At 33.0% G+C, this 16,486-nt stretch overlaps 1 protein-coding gene across 2 annotated transcripts in view; it reads right to left on the minus strand.

Moving 5' to 3' along the window:
• The window catches only part of LOC124544333 (protein sprouty), a 38,571-nt gene that overhangs the window by 7,309 nt on the left and 14,776 nt on the right, over positions 1 to 16,486 (minus strand). For both annotated transcript variants that reach the window (XM_047122837.1, XM_047122835.1), the window contains exon 2: positions 7,916 to 7,944. The gene's annotated coding sequence lies outside the window, so the exon portion shown is untranslated. The remainder of the gene's footprint in view (positions 1 to 7,915; positions 7,945 to 16,486) is intronic.

Consider the following 16,486-nt stretch of genomic DNA (forward strand, 5'->3'; position numbering starts at 1 on the left):
TTTTAAGTTCATTTTTGATAATAATTATCAGATATTCTATTTTATTGATTGTAATCAATATTGTAATAATTATATGAACACTCTAATTTTACCGATAAATATAACTACATTTTTTTTTTCAAACATCATCAAATTTAAAATTATTGTGAATTTAATCTTTACGAATTCGCAAACCACTTAAAGTTTTATTCCAACCGGAACATTGGGCTGACATGTGTTTGAAATGTTTTTTTTTTTTAAAGAATCTGCATCCGGATCGTTATATTTTTTGTTCAGTTAACGGTAAGGAGAAAACATACAGGAAGTATTGTTTTTTTATCGCTTCACAATTTTCTATCGAGAACGAATGATTTATTCGTTTCAAATTTAGTAAGGGACCACACAAAATGTCACACATATAACTAAATTATAATTATAAATTACTTAGTTTCATAAAATATTCATTAAAAGCAAATATCTCGATTTATCTCCTCGCCTTTAACACGCAAAGGAAGCGTTGATGAGTTACACGATACCATTTAAGAACAATGGCCTGACTAAATAGGTATACCATGTGAAAACGACACCATTGACAACCAATTGAGGCAAGGCTTCGTTTCACGGAATGCTAAAGGTTACATCCAGGAACGTACACAATGTGATTATATCATTCTGGTTTTCGTAGTATAAGAATCCTGTTACTTCATTTTTAAATGGAAATTTATCGTGTTCCATTTATGAATAAATTAGTATAAAAAGCAGACATAAAACGTGGGTTTTCTATGGCTTAGAACTTTAGAAAGTAGAAACGATAAATATATACTTACAAAGTTTTATTTTATAAATAATACAATAAGGAGCCGTCAATATGGCATTTCCACTGGTAGGTGTGGATGAGTCAGATTCATTGTTCCATTTTATACAAGCCCATATAAGTGTTATACCATAAATGACAACGTGGGCTGTTTAGACTTAATAAACAAAACTAATTCAATATCCGCGTGTATATAGAGCGCAATGCCTACTCAAATAAGATTCGAAAAAAATGTTTTGATTGTAAAGTGTTTATGAACGTGGGCCTCGATAGAAATCAGGTTTCGTTTGTTATTCTGGAGGCGGTGCGCCCGCGTCGGTCGAGCGGAAGCCTTCGCCTCCGCTTTCCATCCGCCTCGGCCCGAGCTGCGACCGCAACCAGTGATCCTATTGACAGTATTATCTACAACTATACAATTAACGTTTAATGACTGCCAGTGATTTAGAAAGACTTTCATATCATTACACTTTCTTAATGTAAAACATTTAACAAACTTCATAGAAAGTTATTTCAAGATAATCGAAATTTGTTACACTTCACACATATGAAATTTTATTAATCATATTATCTATATCTGTTTAATTATAACTTTTAATCCTTTTTTTTATTCTATTTTACAATGCAGATTAAAACAGCAAAATTAATATAACTTTAAACATACTATTCATCTCACTGACTTCCTTCAAAGAATCTTGTATTTATTTTAGATTAATATAAAAAATAATGGTTTACTGTGACTGAAATAAGACGTGTTCGTAAGGATAAATAAACAAGACAAAGTTAATCCTACACGCATTTTATTGTTAGCACCAAAGTTTTTGAGACATCAACATAATTAATTAATTTATTATTATAATTTTTATACATAACTTAATACGTGACAATGAGATCCACTGTGGCGCTATTTATTATCTTTCGATTGTTTTCTCAAAATATTTTGTTATCTTTGAACTTCCTTCTGAAGTCAAATGAAGTTATCAGTCTCATTTTAATCGTAATTCTTTTTAAATATATTTAAGCTTCGACAATTAACGTTACATATACACGAGTATATTACGAAATAAATTGTCTGGTTACTTAACAACGATAAATAGTATTGTTTTGAACACGTATTATCTTTCGCGAGTATGAGAACCGATAAGCGGTTCATAAGAGAGTTGTTTGTCTAAAATTACTATCTCAGTGTGTGCCCAAACCGTGTGATAACTGTCCCAGTACTGAAAGTCGCGTTAGGCACACTATTATGCCGGATGTGAGACCCAGATAAAGGCAACGCATAGAACTACTATTTAGACTATCTATGTAAACATATTACGTACTCTGTCGATCCGATGATAAAAAAATATAAAGCATTCGTTATCCGCGCTCCGAGAATTCTGCTAATGCTCTTTCTTAGAAATAAACAAAAACAACATGAACTGCGCGTCGCGCCGGTTTTCGCGGATACTCAATTTTTTGCAACATTTGGGATGTAAACATGTGTGGTAACATGACAAATTAACACATGGATGTTTGAGTGTCAGCAGGAAATACGATGAAAAAGTGAATTGGTTAAAAATCAAACGGATGCGTGTTCGTAATACAATATATTCTGATAAATATATATCTTTAACTGTGCAAAAACATTTCAAAATGTTTTAATGATGAAACGAACATTATATTAACATACTCTACTTCGCAGCACTAAAAAAACCGTAAGTTGATGTGTTGTTTCGGTTATAAAAAATGTGACACTGACATCGTAATATAATATTTGAATGTAACAATATATCTAGTGTATGAACAAGCGTTACGTAAGACAAAAGTTAGAATGAAGGATCTCATTGAATGGACGGTGTCGCGCACGACTCACTCCATTCATGGCACGCACTCATCGACGATGACCTTCCATGCCCATGCGGTTATTTAGCGACGGATGTGTGTAGTAGGTAGCAAAAATTCGCTCACGTGACCGATCTGATAAAACACTCGGCGTCCATCTAACGAATTTGTCAGCCTCGTATCCGTCACGTCACGTCACGTCTGTCATGGGAAGATGGAACATGCGCTGGATGAAATTCTCGTTTTAATTGAAGGCAATTATATAAATTCCACGTAGCGGTCGAGTGAGGGCGTGCAAGAGGTGCGGGAGCGCGGGCGGCGAGAGAGGCAGTCGACCTTCCGTGAGGCCGTCCGCGTCCGGCGCGCTGTAGCCCGCGCCATCACCTCGGCTATTACGAGCGCAGGAAGCCACCTTAATCACCGACACCGGCTCACCGGCTCGAATGCCCCCAACAACAATCACAATCTTAACTTGACGTCCAACGGAACGGCGCGCAGTCGATGCCGCCAGCCATGTTTCACATTACAGACATTTAAATCGAAATATTCTCTGTTTATGGTACTACTTTTCAGATTTATAGCTAAAGTATGTAAGTAGGTTAAAATATCTGCTTACGTGAATATTTTATTAAATGGTTGGAATGAGCTTAACAGCTAATAAATTATAAATCAAATAAATTAACTTTTTTTTAATTAGTTGAGTTGGAATTAATTAATTAAAAATCGGTTCGTTACTTTAAATATTATTCATTAAGGAACTAAAGAGCAAAGTTAAATGTGTATTTTCCTCGTATGATAATGATTTATTTGTTTTAAGATATTCCAAAGTCCGGAAATACTACGGCTAATAAAATACAACGATAATCCGTACGTACGTCGTCCAGAGCAAACGGCGAATAAAACCTATTGAAGTAGAATTTCAATGACCCGGAACTAAAAAATGTTTAACTTTTTATTGCCAAGTCTTTCTAAAAAGTGAAATTGTACACTTTAATCTCAATCTTACCTACATCCTTTTTAAATTCATTAATTTTAAATCCTTACTTATTCCTCTTTTAGTATTTATGCCGTTGACATTAAAGTTCTTTTTACGATATATATTTTTAAAAATATTAAATCTGACAGTTATAACATATGAATTAGCTCACGTTTAAATGTATGTGTAGTAAATAATAATTGATTTGTGTACCTTATTAGCTTTAAAAAAAGAATAGTCATTTCGTTATTAGTGAATGCCAAACGAATGACGTGTTCATCCAGGATGTATAATGTTCACACAAAAAGCAAAAGTAGCTGTGACAGAGCTAGTGGAGCACTCTGTTACGGCCAATGACATCACTTTCCACCACACCACAGACTAACATTCTACTCTATGACCACACCATAGATCACAGAGTTGTTGTACCACTCGACATAGATATGTGAACTAAAATATTTTTTGTGCTTCATCAATAGCAATCGTATTGTTGCTACAGATCAAATTGTTTATATCGTAATAACACCGTATTAAGCGCTTTTGTTTTTTCGGTAGGTTTCGTGCATGATAGCAATCGTATAATCAATTCTATTGGACGCCAGCAACGTGCTATTAGATACCCTTTTTAAATGGTAGGAGTATTAATTCATTCCCATCGTATAAGATCCGTTCGTGGGAATTGATTTTGCTAATAATAATATACGTAGAAATTGCATTTCTTGCATTTGAAAATACAACGATAATGTTTATTAGAAGTAGTACTGAAACAGTTCCGTGTTCATTTAAAACTGATATAAGTAATATTGATACGTGTATGAATATAATAGAAACATTCATAATTTTGCTTGATAAACATTGCGTACATTTAGTTGTGATACGAAATAAAAAAGACTAATCAAACTTTTGACCTATTTCCTTCATGTCATATTTTGAATGTGTGTAGATTAAGTGTTTTACTACAATTTATATTAAATATAGACAAAGATATGAATTTATGCAAGCAAGCAGCTTTTAAGCAATGTTTTTATTTTACTGACGAGTAAAATCATGTTTTACAGTTTAGATTAAAGAAAACTAGCCTCTACTGGGCTGACGATCATCCAGGCCGAAGATGATATCGTCCTAATAGATCTCAGCTATGGTGGCAATTTTAAGGTGACTAACCAAGGATGCAGAAAATATTACAATGCTTGTGTAAAAAATGTAATTGCTTTGCGTTGATGAATATTATGGTTATTAATTGAAATCTATTCATAAATTAAGGTGCACCCACCCTTCCAATTAAAATTATACAAAATTAACAACTATAATCTAGTTTGTCTATTTTGCTGTGATTATTCTTATTTGTCACACGAACTCTAAGAAGCGTTAATCACTAAAAACCACCGATACTAATTTCAAGTGTATGGATGCAAGGATGCAAAAAAAATATGTAAACTTTTTCGTAATATAGTAATAAAAAAATTATGAGAAACATTTTTTTTAGAAAGTTTAAAAAGGGCCGGCTACGGATTGCTCTTTGCCCAGGGGCCTCGACATGGTTAATTCGGCCCTCCATGTGCGTGCTGACACAAGTGCTGTCTGACCCATTCTCTTAATCCAATGAAAATTCATGTCCTCAAATCCCAAAAGCATTTTATCGGCGTGATACGTGGTTTGCACGATCCCGGGATCAAACAGATATACTTTTTACACGTTTCACAAATTCCAAGTAGACTTCTTCATATAGTTCCTCGCCCACTGTGGAACGTTAATTTAAACAACGAATCCATTCAGTACTTGAAAATATCATTGTTTTTTTCGCAGTTGAAACGCTTCTAATTTGCACTGACCAATGGCTCAATTTACTTTGGATATGTTAAACTGATACGGGAATCACATCTCATTTTAAAGAAAAATATGTATCGTTTATGATAATTTTAAACAGGTATATGTATAAAAAGACCAGGTATCTCAGATAATCATAGAACGGTTGGCAACTAGCTCTGTATGGAGTAGTGATTAATGATTTATCACACATAATGATGGTGAACACGCACTGTACTTTACGTTAACAACAGGTGAAATTTAAATGATCATATTTTAATTATTTGTAGATATAATAATAAATAACATTCGGCATTTTAATTTACTTTATAAATTAATAGTTTCCGTGTGGATTGGAGTGGCAAGTGCTAGGTCCTATGTCCTTTTCGGTGGCGTTGCTAACTTGTTTATTTAAAATTGAATGATGATCGGTCGAGGAAAATCCTACAATCCGTGACCTGATGCTATTATGTATCACTTCAAAGTACTAACATTTGTACATATATAAATGATTATGCCTTATATTGTCGAGGTGAATGACCTAATGTATCTTATGAGGTCATTCACCTCGACAGTACTGATGGCAGAAATTCTATTTACTACGAAATACGGATAAATGGGTAATTAATACTTATTCGGGTCTGACATGAGCTATAATACTTTACAATTTAAATATATTATTTACGAAAAAAGCGTAGCAGTCCACAGTGCGTATATGTCAAGCAAGGCGGCGACGCGGCTAGGTGCGGCGCCGTGGGCGAACAAGCCGCCCACGCGATGCCTTCGACCACGCCACGCAAATTCCGAGCCCACACCTGCGTACAGCGTTGCCACACAAGCCTCACGTCCAGGATGTTCAAGCTCATTAATACGCATTTTTTTATGTTTATCCATCCTTAATTCACCTACTAGCTAGCATCGGAACTGCGCCACATCACAACTTACAATAGTAGATAAATTACACGTTATTTTTCTTATTAATACACTAGCTATACCCGCCCGCTTCGCTGGGCATTAGTCGCAGAAAAATAAATTTAGAATTCTTCATTTTGCGATTAATTACTGATCATCAACATTGTACAAATAATAAAGAAATATATCAAGACACAATTAGAATATTAAATCAAATACTTAAAAAATATTTTATTTAATATTCGTCATAGTTCGTTTATGAGAATGTTATTGATGGTATAATCTCAGTGTAAAGTTGGTACGATGAAAATTTTAATTAAATTTCTATAGTCTGTATAAGTTTGCATCACACCAACACGTCTTATTTAATCCGGTACATTCACAACCTTGTCAATACTTTCGAACGTACGTCAAAGCATCCTGAGCATATTCGTGCCATATGCACGAATTTTGCTGATTGCATTTTTGCCATCAGTATCGATCCCTGATCACCCCCTGATGGTTATTTTGGAAAAATATTTCATGTACAGAATTAACATCCCTACAGATTTATTGTACAGATTTATGTATAGATACAGGTATGCAAGGAAAATAGATTTTTGGTTAGCAATTAATGACATTTTTAATCTGTCTATCAATTTTGCATACGCAGTTGTTTAAATATAACAACATGATATGCTTACATCCACGATCCCTTCGACACCACGCGTCCAGCTAATTGATGCCGACATCTGTGTTCCACGTTTTCTTAAGAATTCAAGTCTCATGTGATATGGACATACACGATTATGGCGAATGTATTCAATATTGACAAGATAGAATTGATCATACATCTGAATTTTGTACGCTTAAAACTTTCCAATATACGTTAATGATAGTTTTTTATTTTTATTCTATTTTATTCTATTTATATATTTATTTTGAATCTCTTTGATATAGAGTTACATCGTTAGTGATCACAAGCCATCCATCCGAATAAAATATAGATAATATAGTAAAAATATAACTGAAGGATATTACAGTCGGAATATAATTAAATTTAATTTTAGCCGATTAATTCCAATTATGTTAAAAGTAATTGCAAATCTGAATTGAAATGTGTAACACAAGAGCACATATTTTTTTAAAAACCTACTTATTAAAACACATAATATCGCTTTCGTAAAGGTTTTTACAGCAATTCATATAAAAAATAGCATAATGTTTAAAGTTCTTGATTTTACAGTTACTTGTTAATTAAAAACTATTTGGTTGAAACGATTTATTTAAAAAAAAAAAGATATTTACGACAGTCAATGTATCGATGACAATTAATTATTCTTAAGGCGTATTATGAGGCAATCTTTGATTAAATACGTAACGTCCATTTGACTACCAACTAAGTAATGAGTTGCAAAAAGGAATATCAATATTCTGTTGTAATATAAACTCTAAATCTATTAAATTAAAGTTTAAAGTAATAATTTAATCATAATATATGGACATTCATTGATTTTCTCAGTATTGATTTTTAACCATTTCAATCTAAATAGAATAAATGTCCTACATAATTCTTAATTGAAGTGTTCTGTATTTACTTGCATTGATTTCAAATGGTATTTACTTACCTACATTTTACGCAGGGACTGGCATAAACCTGTAAATTGACAAATTATTTTGTTAATTTGAATTAATTTAAATAATAATTTAATTGATTGACGGGGTAGTTCAAACCTCAACACTTGTTGGTAGGACTTTGTGCAAGACTGCCCACTCGTCAATATTCTACTGATTACTGATTGTCGTGTTTCAATTTGAAGAGTGAGCGAGCCTGTGTAACTACAGGCACAAGGGTCCTAACATTTCAGCCAGGCCCTACACTGGTTGGTCATTGGAGATATAAGGAACTTATCTATTGAGATGTAAGAATTGATGTGTCTTACAGCACCACTGCGAATGGTCAGTGTCAATGACCATACACCATCAGGTGGACCATTAGCCTCACTGTCAAAGAATACTTACTATAAAAAAGTTAAATATACTTAAATACGTATGTTTTGATACTAAAACAAATAAGTAAAGAGAAGATGTATAGATCATATAATGACCACATATATACATATACCTATATAAAATGCTCGATTAATAGTAATTAAGGTTGTTTCTTATTAAGAAAGTATATCAAGAAAAGTATCAATTCCGTAAGGAAGACTAAACAGATGTGCTACATGTGCGGAAAGAAAATATTCAATGTCTCCGTACGCGTACGTAAGCATCATAGCATGTCTGCTTCAAGAAGGTCAACCTGTGTGTTGCGGACAACAAAAACGTTCATTTGAAATAAAAATATTCATCATGAATGAATAAACAATTCCACGTTCATAGCGTTAATCAATGAGTTGCATGCAGGCAACAGTCCGAGTCGATGTCGAGCTCATTGATCGATCGACTCGATATACACCACTACAGGCGCGCGGCGTGTGTACACGCTGCTCACGCGCAAAGAAAACCGGATGGCGCACACTGGAGCGCCTTTAGCTGTGTGCGCTCGTGAGCAAAGGATTTCCTACCGTCCGTCCCGCGCCCGCGCCGCCCCGCCTCAGACCTGTTGCACTGCTACCGGAGTTACGCCGCATAGTTACCAGACTTGATATGCCTGCTCTCCGCGCCTCGCCCGCTCGCTCGGCCACTCGGGCCCACGCACACCACCGCGTTTCGAACACTTAATTATCATGGCGCACTATTCGTGAAATTGTTGCCGATCTCGTCTGCTCTTATCGACTGCCGATAATATCTACTGTTGCAATTAATTTGAATATGTAACCCGCTCGGCTCGTAATTCATGGAGGAGACGCGATCGTAACTCATTGGATACTAATTATTTCAGAAGCAAATATTGTCACTTTGAAAAGTTGTCTGTAATTCTCTCACTATGATTATTTTATTAACGTTCCATACCTCAAAATGCAAATGCGAGTGTTTTTATAGCATCATTAATTTGTCGCTGCGAGTGTCGTTTGGAGAAACGCATTACAATATCTAATGACATTTATGGTATCTCTTTCGATAGTATGTAATAATCCGTATAAAATAACCTGTACTTAAATTTAAAAGCTAGAGGGCCCATAAATTGTTATTTAGGTACAGACATCAGAGAGTACAAGAGGCTCTTAGGAAGATTTAAAGCGGGATCGATATTCATAGCTAGTAACAGTAAGTAATGAATAATGGTAATCACTTCCACTAGGTACACATTAACTCATTAATCAGCAGACCTAATGACCGGAAACATAAGTCGCAGCGCGTGTTTGCTTTTATTTGTAACTGTAGACACTAGATAGTATTTTTTAGTTGATATTACTACTCGAATAAACAGATAATTATTGAGGCGAAGCATTCACATGGGACGACGAGCAAGCAAACTTGTATCAAAAGTCATTCTACTATTGGTTTTGCTTGACAGATCATTGTATGTTTTTTAGCCTTTGACCGTCGGAACTATTTTATTCGTGTCATTCTTTTTTTAGTTACTAGGAGATTAAATTGCAGGAATGTAGAGATGTAGAGAAAGTTACTCATTCAAGTTTAATGTATTCTGATCTTTATCACGTGTAGGATAATTGATTTCGTAGTTTATTTTACATCTCGTGTTTATATCGTGCGCTATATAGAGAAATGCATGCATATTATATGTACAAATAAATATGTTGGCCACAGCGACACAAGCGTCCCAATTGCCTCAAGCTCTAAGGCTCGGTGAAAAAAACAGGTAGCGCCGTCCCGCCGTATCGATCTTTATGTTATTTTTTTATTTATCTTTTTTATCTGGGCCTCCGCTCCGAGGCTCGGACCCGAACGGAAGTTGTAACGATTTTTAATCGCACCAAGTATCTCGGCCGGCCGGTTCGTACGCCCGCTTCGGACAACGATTTTATATATAGATATATATTATTTTTTTGTAAACAACCACCGGAAACGAGCAAGAGATCTCGGCGATTTGGAACACATATCTTCCATTACGTCTCCCCGCTCTTTGTAACAATGATAAGGTGCAGATAAGAGACCCTGGGACGAGCGGGGGCAGCCGGCGTAAAAACAATATCGGCTGTCGCCATTAATGAGGTCTAATCTACTAGCGAGCGTTGGAAACCTCATTGATGCCAGCCCACAGGCCGCGGGCAGCATCAATGTCAGCCTCTGACTCGGCACAAGACGAGTGAAATGCGACGATGTATTTTAGTAACATTTTTCTGCCAATAGTGAGACGTGGGCGCGCGATAATGGCCCAAAATATCCACATTCTCGACGCCCACCGGCACCATCGAGAATATTACTCCACAGATAAATAATTCCGTTTGATATTATAATTTAATACAAGTAAATTATTATATCAGCCAGTACTTTGTTGGTAGGTTTATTACTGTTGAAAAAAAAGTACACAAAATGCCGCATTCTAGACAAAAAATATTCAAAAAACAATAAAAAATACACAACAAGCAACTTATTCCATGGCTATTATTTTTAAGACTTTAATAACAGTACGAAAACATCGATAAACAAATAAAAAAACTCTACGAAAATGAGATTCAATCACAATATTAGATACCTACTTGGGAAGTTAAAACATAATGTAGGCATTCACGAAATTATTCGAATTGTAAAGCAGTCTCTCGTCATTCATACTGGAGTTAAGTTTAATTTATAGCCTTATATTAATTTGAATGAGTTGTTATTTGTATGATAAAGAATTGAGAGAGTTGCCAAATGGACATAAGAGTCCAAAAAAAGTTAATCATTGTTATACTTTATCAATACATTTTTATGGAAAATTTGCTTTTATTTTACGGTACTATTATTTTATTTAATATAAAAGCCTTATAATATGACATCGTTGTTAAAATATTTAGCCGTTTTTAGCATTTAGTAACATAATCATGATCATCAGAGACAAATCACGAAAATTGAACTCCTCTGCGTGTCTTTGACTTTTACAGTACAATGCACAACTTTGTGCTCAGTAGTCACTAGTCAGTCCGTTCTCGTCCGGCATTGCAGCAATACGTCAAGCGTGTCAAAAATGCCACATTCCCTTGTATTATGTAAAACACTTCGAGGCTAATTAGCTCAACGTTTACTTTTCATTTTTTAACATTTCATTTCATCAGCAAGGTGTTTTGCTATTAAAGCATTTGTTTTAAAATGAATTCTTGTCAGCTCGACATGTTTTCGAGACAATTTTACTTTATTATATTTATATATATACTTCGCACATTCGAGCTAAGATTCTATACAAAAATGAATGGTGTTTTTTTTAAACCACACTGTAAATTAAAAATACAACCAATAGAGTCTTAGTTAGTATGGTTTATTAATTCTTCTGTTCAATATAACAAACAATCTTTTTTATTATATATTAATGGGCGATTAAAACAGAGCAGAGAAAATTATAATTCTCTGGAAGCCTGAATTTCGCCATATTATTTTATTGATGTTTTGTAATTTGAACTAGAAGTTTATAGTGAACAGTAATAGTCTAAAATTAAGAAGATAGTTGTTTTAATTTGAGTAACTCGCGAAAAGACATATTAACTAAAATTTCCACTTAATTTGAAGTCACAGACTGACTTCACTTAATAAAAAATGTCGCACTTGTGGTATCTATTAGTATATGATCATAATAAGTACGATGACCTTAGTATTACTTAATAATTACTTCTAGTTCGAGACCTGGTTCTCTCGGTCACATATTCATATAGCTTTCTTTAAATATAGAATATATAGGGATTTCTCAACATGATATACAGTGGAAGTACTCGGCCAGCAAACAGCAAACATCAGGTTATTTTAGACGTGACTTCCGTTCGCTCGCCTATCAAATCACGCTACGACGCTAATTTTAAACTCGCTTAAGTTTCGAGAGTACAATCAAAGGCAATTCGTAGCATTGTTTGTCAACAATACAAGAGCAGAACATGTATGTATAATTCTGTATAACATTATAGTTTCATTTTTATTTTTCTTAATATTTTAACCTAAAACTAGTATACACAGATATGCCGGCAATACGTTTATTGTATATTTGAATTAAAAGTTTATTAAATATATGTTGGCCGTTTCTAAGTTATCGTCACAAAATTAAACCTATGCACTTTCAGATGAATAATTTGTGTTTGATGATTGTAATGTGCTACTGATTATGACGAATATAATCAACCATATGTAACGCTGAGGTGGCCCAGTAATACACAAAGACAGTGCAAGTATCACGAAGTAATTTCATGCATAATCTTCGCTTTCAATTGAGTCTTGTTGGTCTAGCGTCTAATAATAAGGCTGCAGCTTTCCCAAGGTCCTGATCAAATATCCCTGTCGAACGATTTAAAAATTGTTGCGTTTTCTGTCGATATTTATTTAATAGCTATGTAAGCCAAAAATTAACAGTGTTTACAGACCCGTGTTATGGAAAAAACGCAACACTTTTGGACTAAGCTCTTTCCGATCATACAGAACCCATCAGATTATGAGTATGAGTGAATCAAGGGTACATTTTTTTTTGGTGCAAACATTTGTGCACTATAATATAATGTCCGGTGCACTTGATTAGTCTCTTTTGAGAATAATCGTCGTGTCCATTTTGAATCGCTGGGACGTCAATAAAAATGTCGTTAGGATCTAGCATGTAATATCGCATTTAACAATGGTGTGGCTTGCTACTCCGCAAAGGTTAATTCGGAATAAAAATTTTATACCGAAGCGGAAATATGATGTTTGAATTTGAGGTTAGAATTTCATGTTAAAATAAATGACACGTATTGAAAATAGCATATGCTAATTATACTACGATTAGGATTAACATATTTTTAATTGCAAAGCGTTATTTATTGCTCGAGTAGCTTACGTCGCGTATTGAGTTCTAAGCCGCCTTTCCCACACTGAGAGATTCATATAATTACCTGACATAAATACTAAAAGATTAATTAACGCAGTAAAAATATAAAATATTAAAACAAGCTGCTCCCGTGACTTTTTTTAATGGCGAATGATAATAGTAAAAGAGTACATATCTTAATAAATTGTCTGCTCAGACTACAATAATAAATATTAAATAAAAATATACATTAAAAAAAGTTCAGCTCAGACCGCTAAATTTTAAATACATCAACAGCAATTTCTTTAAGTTTTTAATTAGTAATTCTCGTCCAGACGCAAAAGGATAACATTTTATTACGAAAAAAAAATTATTAAAATTAATTGACCTTTTTATTATGGCAATTATAAAGTTACGATTATGATTACACGCTCATAATAAAATTGATTTTAATTTTATCATAATTCAAAATTAATTACAGAATCGTACAATCTAAACACAAAATATGTAGGTTGAAATAATGAAACATCTATCATTAAACTTACTCGAAACCTGTATTATGTACGAGTACATTAACTTAGAAAGTGGATGTTACTTTTTATAAACATCTTATATGTATTTTTAACTAAAATGTCCTTACTAATCACGGCGGGTGAAAAATTTTATTATAACAAAAATTTACATGAATGGGCTACAAAAAGATATGTATTTTTTTTAATTTTTGAAGGGGAGGCAAATTGGCTCTCGCAAGAGATCAGAGATTAGTTAAGAAGCGTTCTGTCGCTGTAGCCGGCGCCAGTTATATTTATACTCCTTTGAAACACCGCCCTTGTGTTTTCACTCAGTTTACTTAATTCCCCTCTTCAGCTTTCCGTTGTAAAGATTTTAAAACAATTTCTCTTCCACGCTGTCAAAAAACCCTAATTTATGAATGTGTTTTATACACGTAATTATAAAAAAAATTGATAAGTTATTAAATTAAGAAACATTGTTTCAGATAAGTAATTTTATCATAGTTACCAAAAACAGGTTGTTTTTTTTAAAGAATTAAAATATCTAACTATAATAACCCTATATACAATTTCTAAGAATAATACAAGTAATTAATTCTGTTTGTGTTAATCTTAGACATTTTTCTTTTCTATCCCGTGCCCTATCCAAAGAAAACTTATATCTATTACATATATTACACTGTAAAACGATTGTAAATATAAATAGCTAGGTACATCAATGATATGATTTTTAAACATTTAATACACGAATTTGATGTTCGATATAATCGCAGAGATCATAGCTGCGGTCACAGCGAACGAACAGCGTGTGCTGGAACCAGTTTGATTTAATCATCATAATTGCGTCCCCCGTTAAGCCTTATCCCGGATTTAACCGCGACAACATACATTATATGTTATATAGATTGCGTGATTCTTCTATAAAGAAACAATTTATGCCCCACAATGTAAGATTGTTGATCTCACGTTGAAAAGCGGCAATGTATGCCACCAGTTGTTTTATCATCGTAATTGCGTGTCCCGTTAAACGTATCCCCAAGAGTACCATGACATTAGACATGAGATATGTGATACGGCTTCGTGATACGTAGCTTACAGTTGTTGCTTTATTGAATACGGAATGTTAAATAGTGTGTCTATCTCTAACTTCATAAACAATACTTGTTTAAAAGAAAATCTAAAAGTTATAACCAAAAAGCTTGTTGATTTAAAATTACTTTAACTAATTTAATTTTGGTTACAATAATAACATTTCCATATTTGCTAATAGGCTAATTGATTAGAATAATGGGTATGCGTGTACATATTATTCTCCCTTGTATAATAACAATACAAAGTTAGCTATATTGTGTTAAATTTGTATTATATTTCTATATTTCCTGCAAATATACGTTAAACTTGTTATAAAAGTGAGATCTCTTGCAGTAAAGAGGTATGATTTAAAAAGTTTTTATATCATATATTTCAATAAAAAATACGATATTATAGGTCCTTTATATGTATCGGGCTAATAAGAACGAATACAAAATAAAATAATTAACAATACCCGAAGCTACCAACTTACGTTTATTGATTTACAATAAAAAATTGCAAATAACACAAAAAACCCGAAGTATCAGTTTGTAGCCAGCGAACCGGATGTGAATCCATTAACGAATTTAATGAGTTGAACGTTTAAAAAGAGAATATTAACGATACAATTTTAATATTTCAATTTTATTTTTAATAGCCATGTAGTCATATTAATATTATATTGAGAGGTATGCTTCACTTGCTTGTTTATTTGTATTTTACAGACTCCATACACATAAAACTTGATATTTAAAATTATATTTTAATTAATTGTAAAAAATCAGAAAAGATTATTAACATATTTATCATTTGCATATTTTACAGTAACAGATAAGTTATTTAAGTATTGTGGGAATAACGACTGTTATAAATAAATAAACGGCAAAAATAACGATAGCAATTATTAAAAGTAGTACTAAGTATCAAAAAAACCGCACATCAAAAGAAATAATGATTTATAAATGCACGCGTAGTCATCAATATAATATATACGAGCTTCGACAGGCGGATTAATATTTATTTTATAATAGTATCTATATAAATATACTAATTTTAAAACATCTAGGTATAAAGAAATACACGTGCGAAGTTTGTACGGGTAGTTTAAATTAAATAACCACGGTTATACTGTAAAAAAAAAATATTATTATTAGAATTAGACTTTTTTATTTATTTTCGCAATATTCGAGCTAAGAAACATCGACACTCGTTGCTTTGATAAAGTGACACAATGCGTTATCTGTGTATAAACGACAAGAAGAAAAAATATTTAGTCAGGTTTGTTCCTAGTAGCACTACCTTTGGATCTCAATAAATTTAGATTCTTTGGTATGTTGTGGTTTAATTTATATTATTGTAAGAAATATATAAAAGTTTATGTTTTCAATTTTATTACATGTTTTGAATTTTATTACACATTAAATCGTGTTCACATTTAGGCATATCCATTTTACACACATTTGTCCAAATAAGTAACATAAAGTAGGTATTTATTCTAGAATCCATCATATTATATATATTAGAAATACTTTTAATAATAATGAGTTCTGGCAAAGATCAGTCTAGTAAAGCTCAATCTAAAATTGTTTATAAATATAAATTTTTGATTAGTATTACGGTACATCATTTAAAAATAAAAAATACCGCCAACAAAGAGCAAAGCGCTGGGCTAACACCTAATTTTCATTCATTATATTTTGTGCGTGTCTATTAAACATTAAATATTGCACTGAGCTTCATCGTAGATC

This window comes from Vanessa cardui, chromosome 4 (genome assembly GCF_905220365.1).
Source record: "Vanessa cardui chromosome 4, ilVanCard2.1, whole genome shotgun sequence".
Taxonomy (NCBI): Eukaryota; Metazoa; Arthropoda; class Insecta; order Lepidoptera; family Nymphalidae; genus Vanessa; species Vanessa cardui.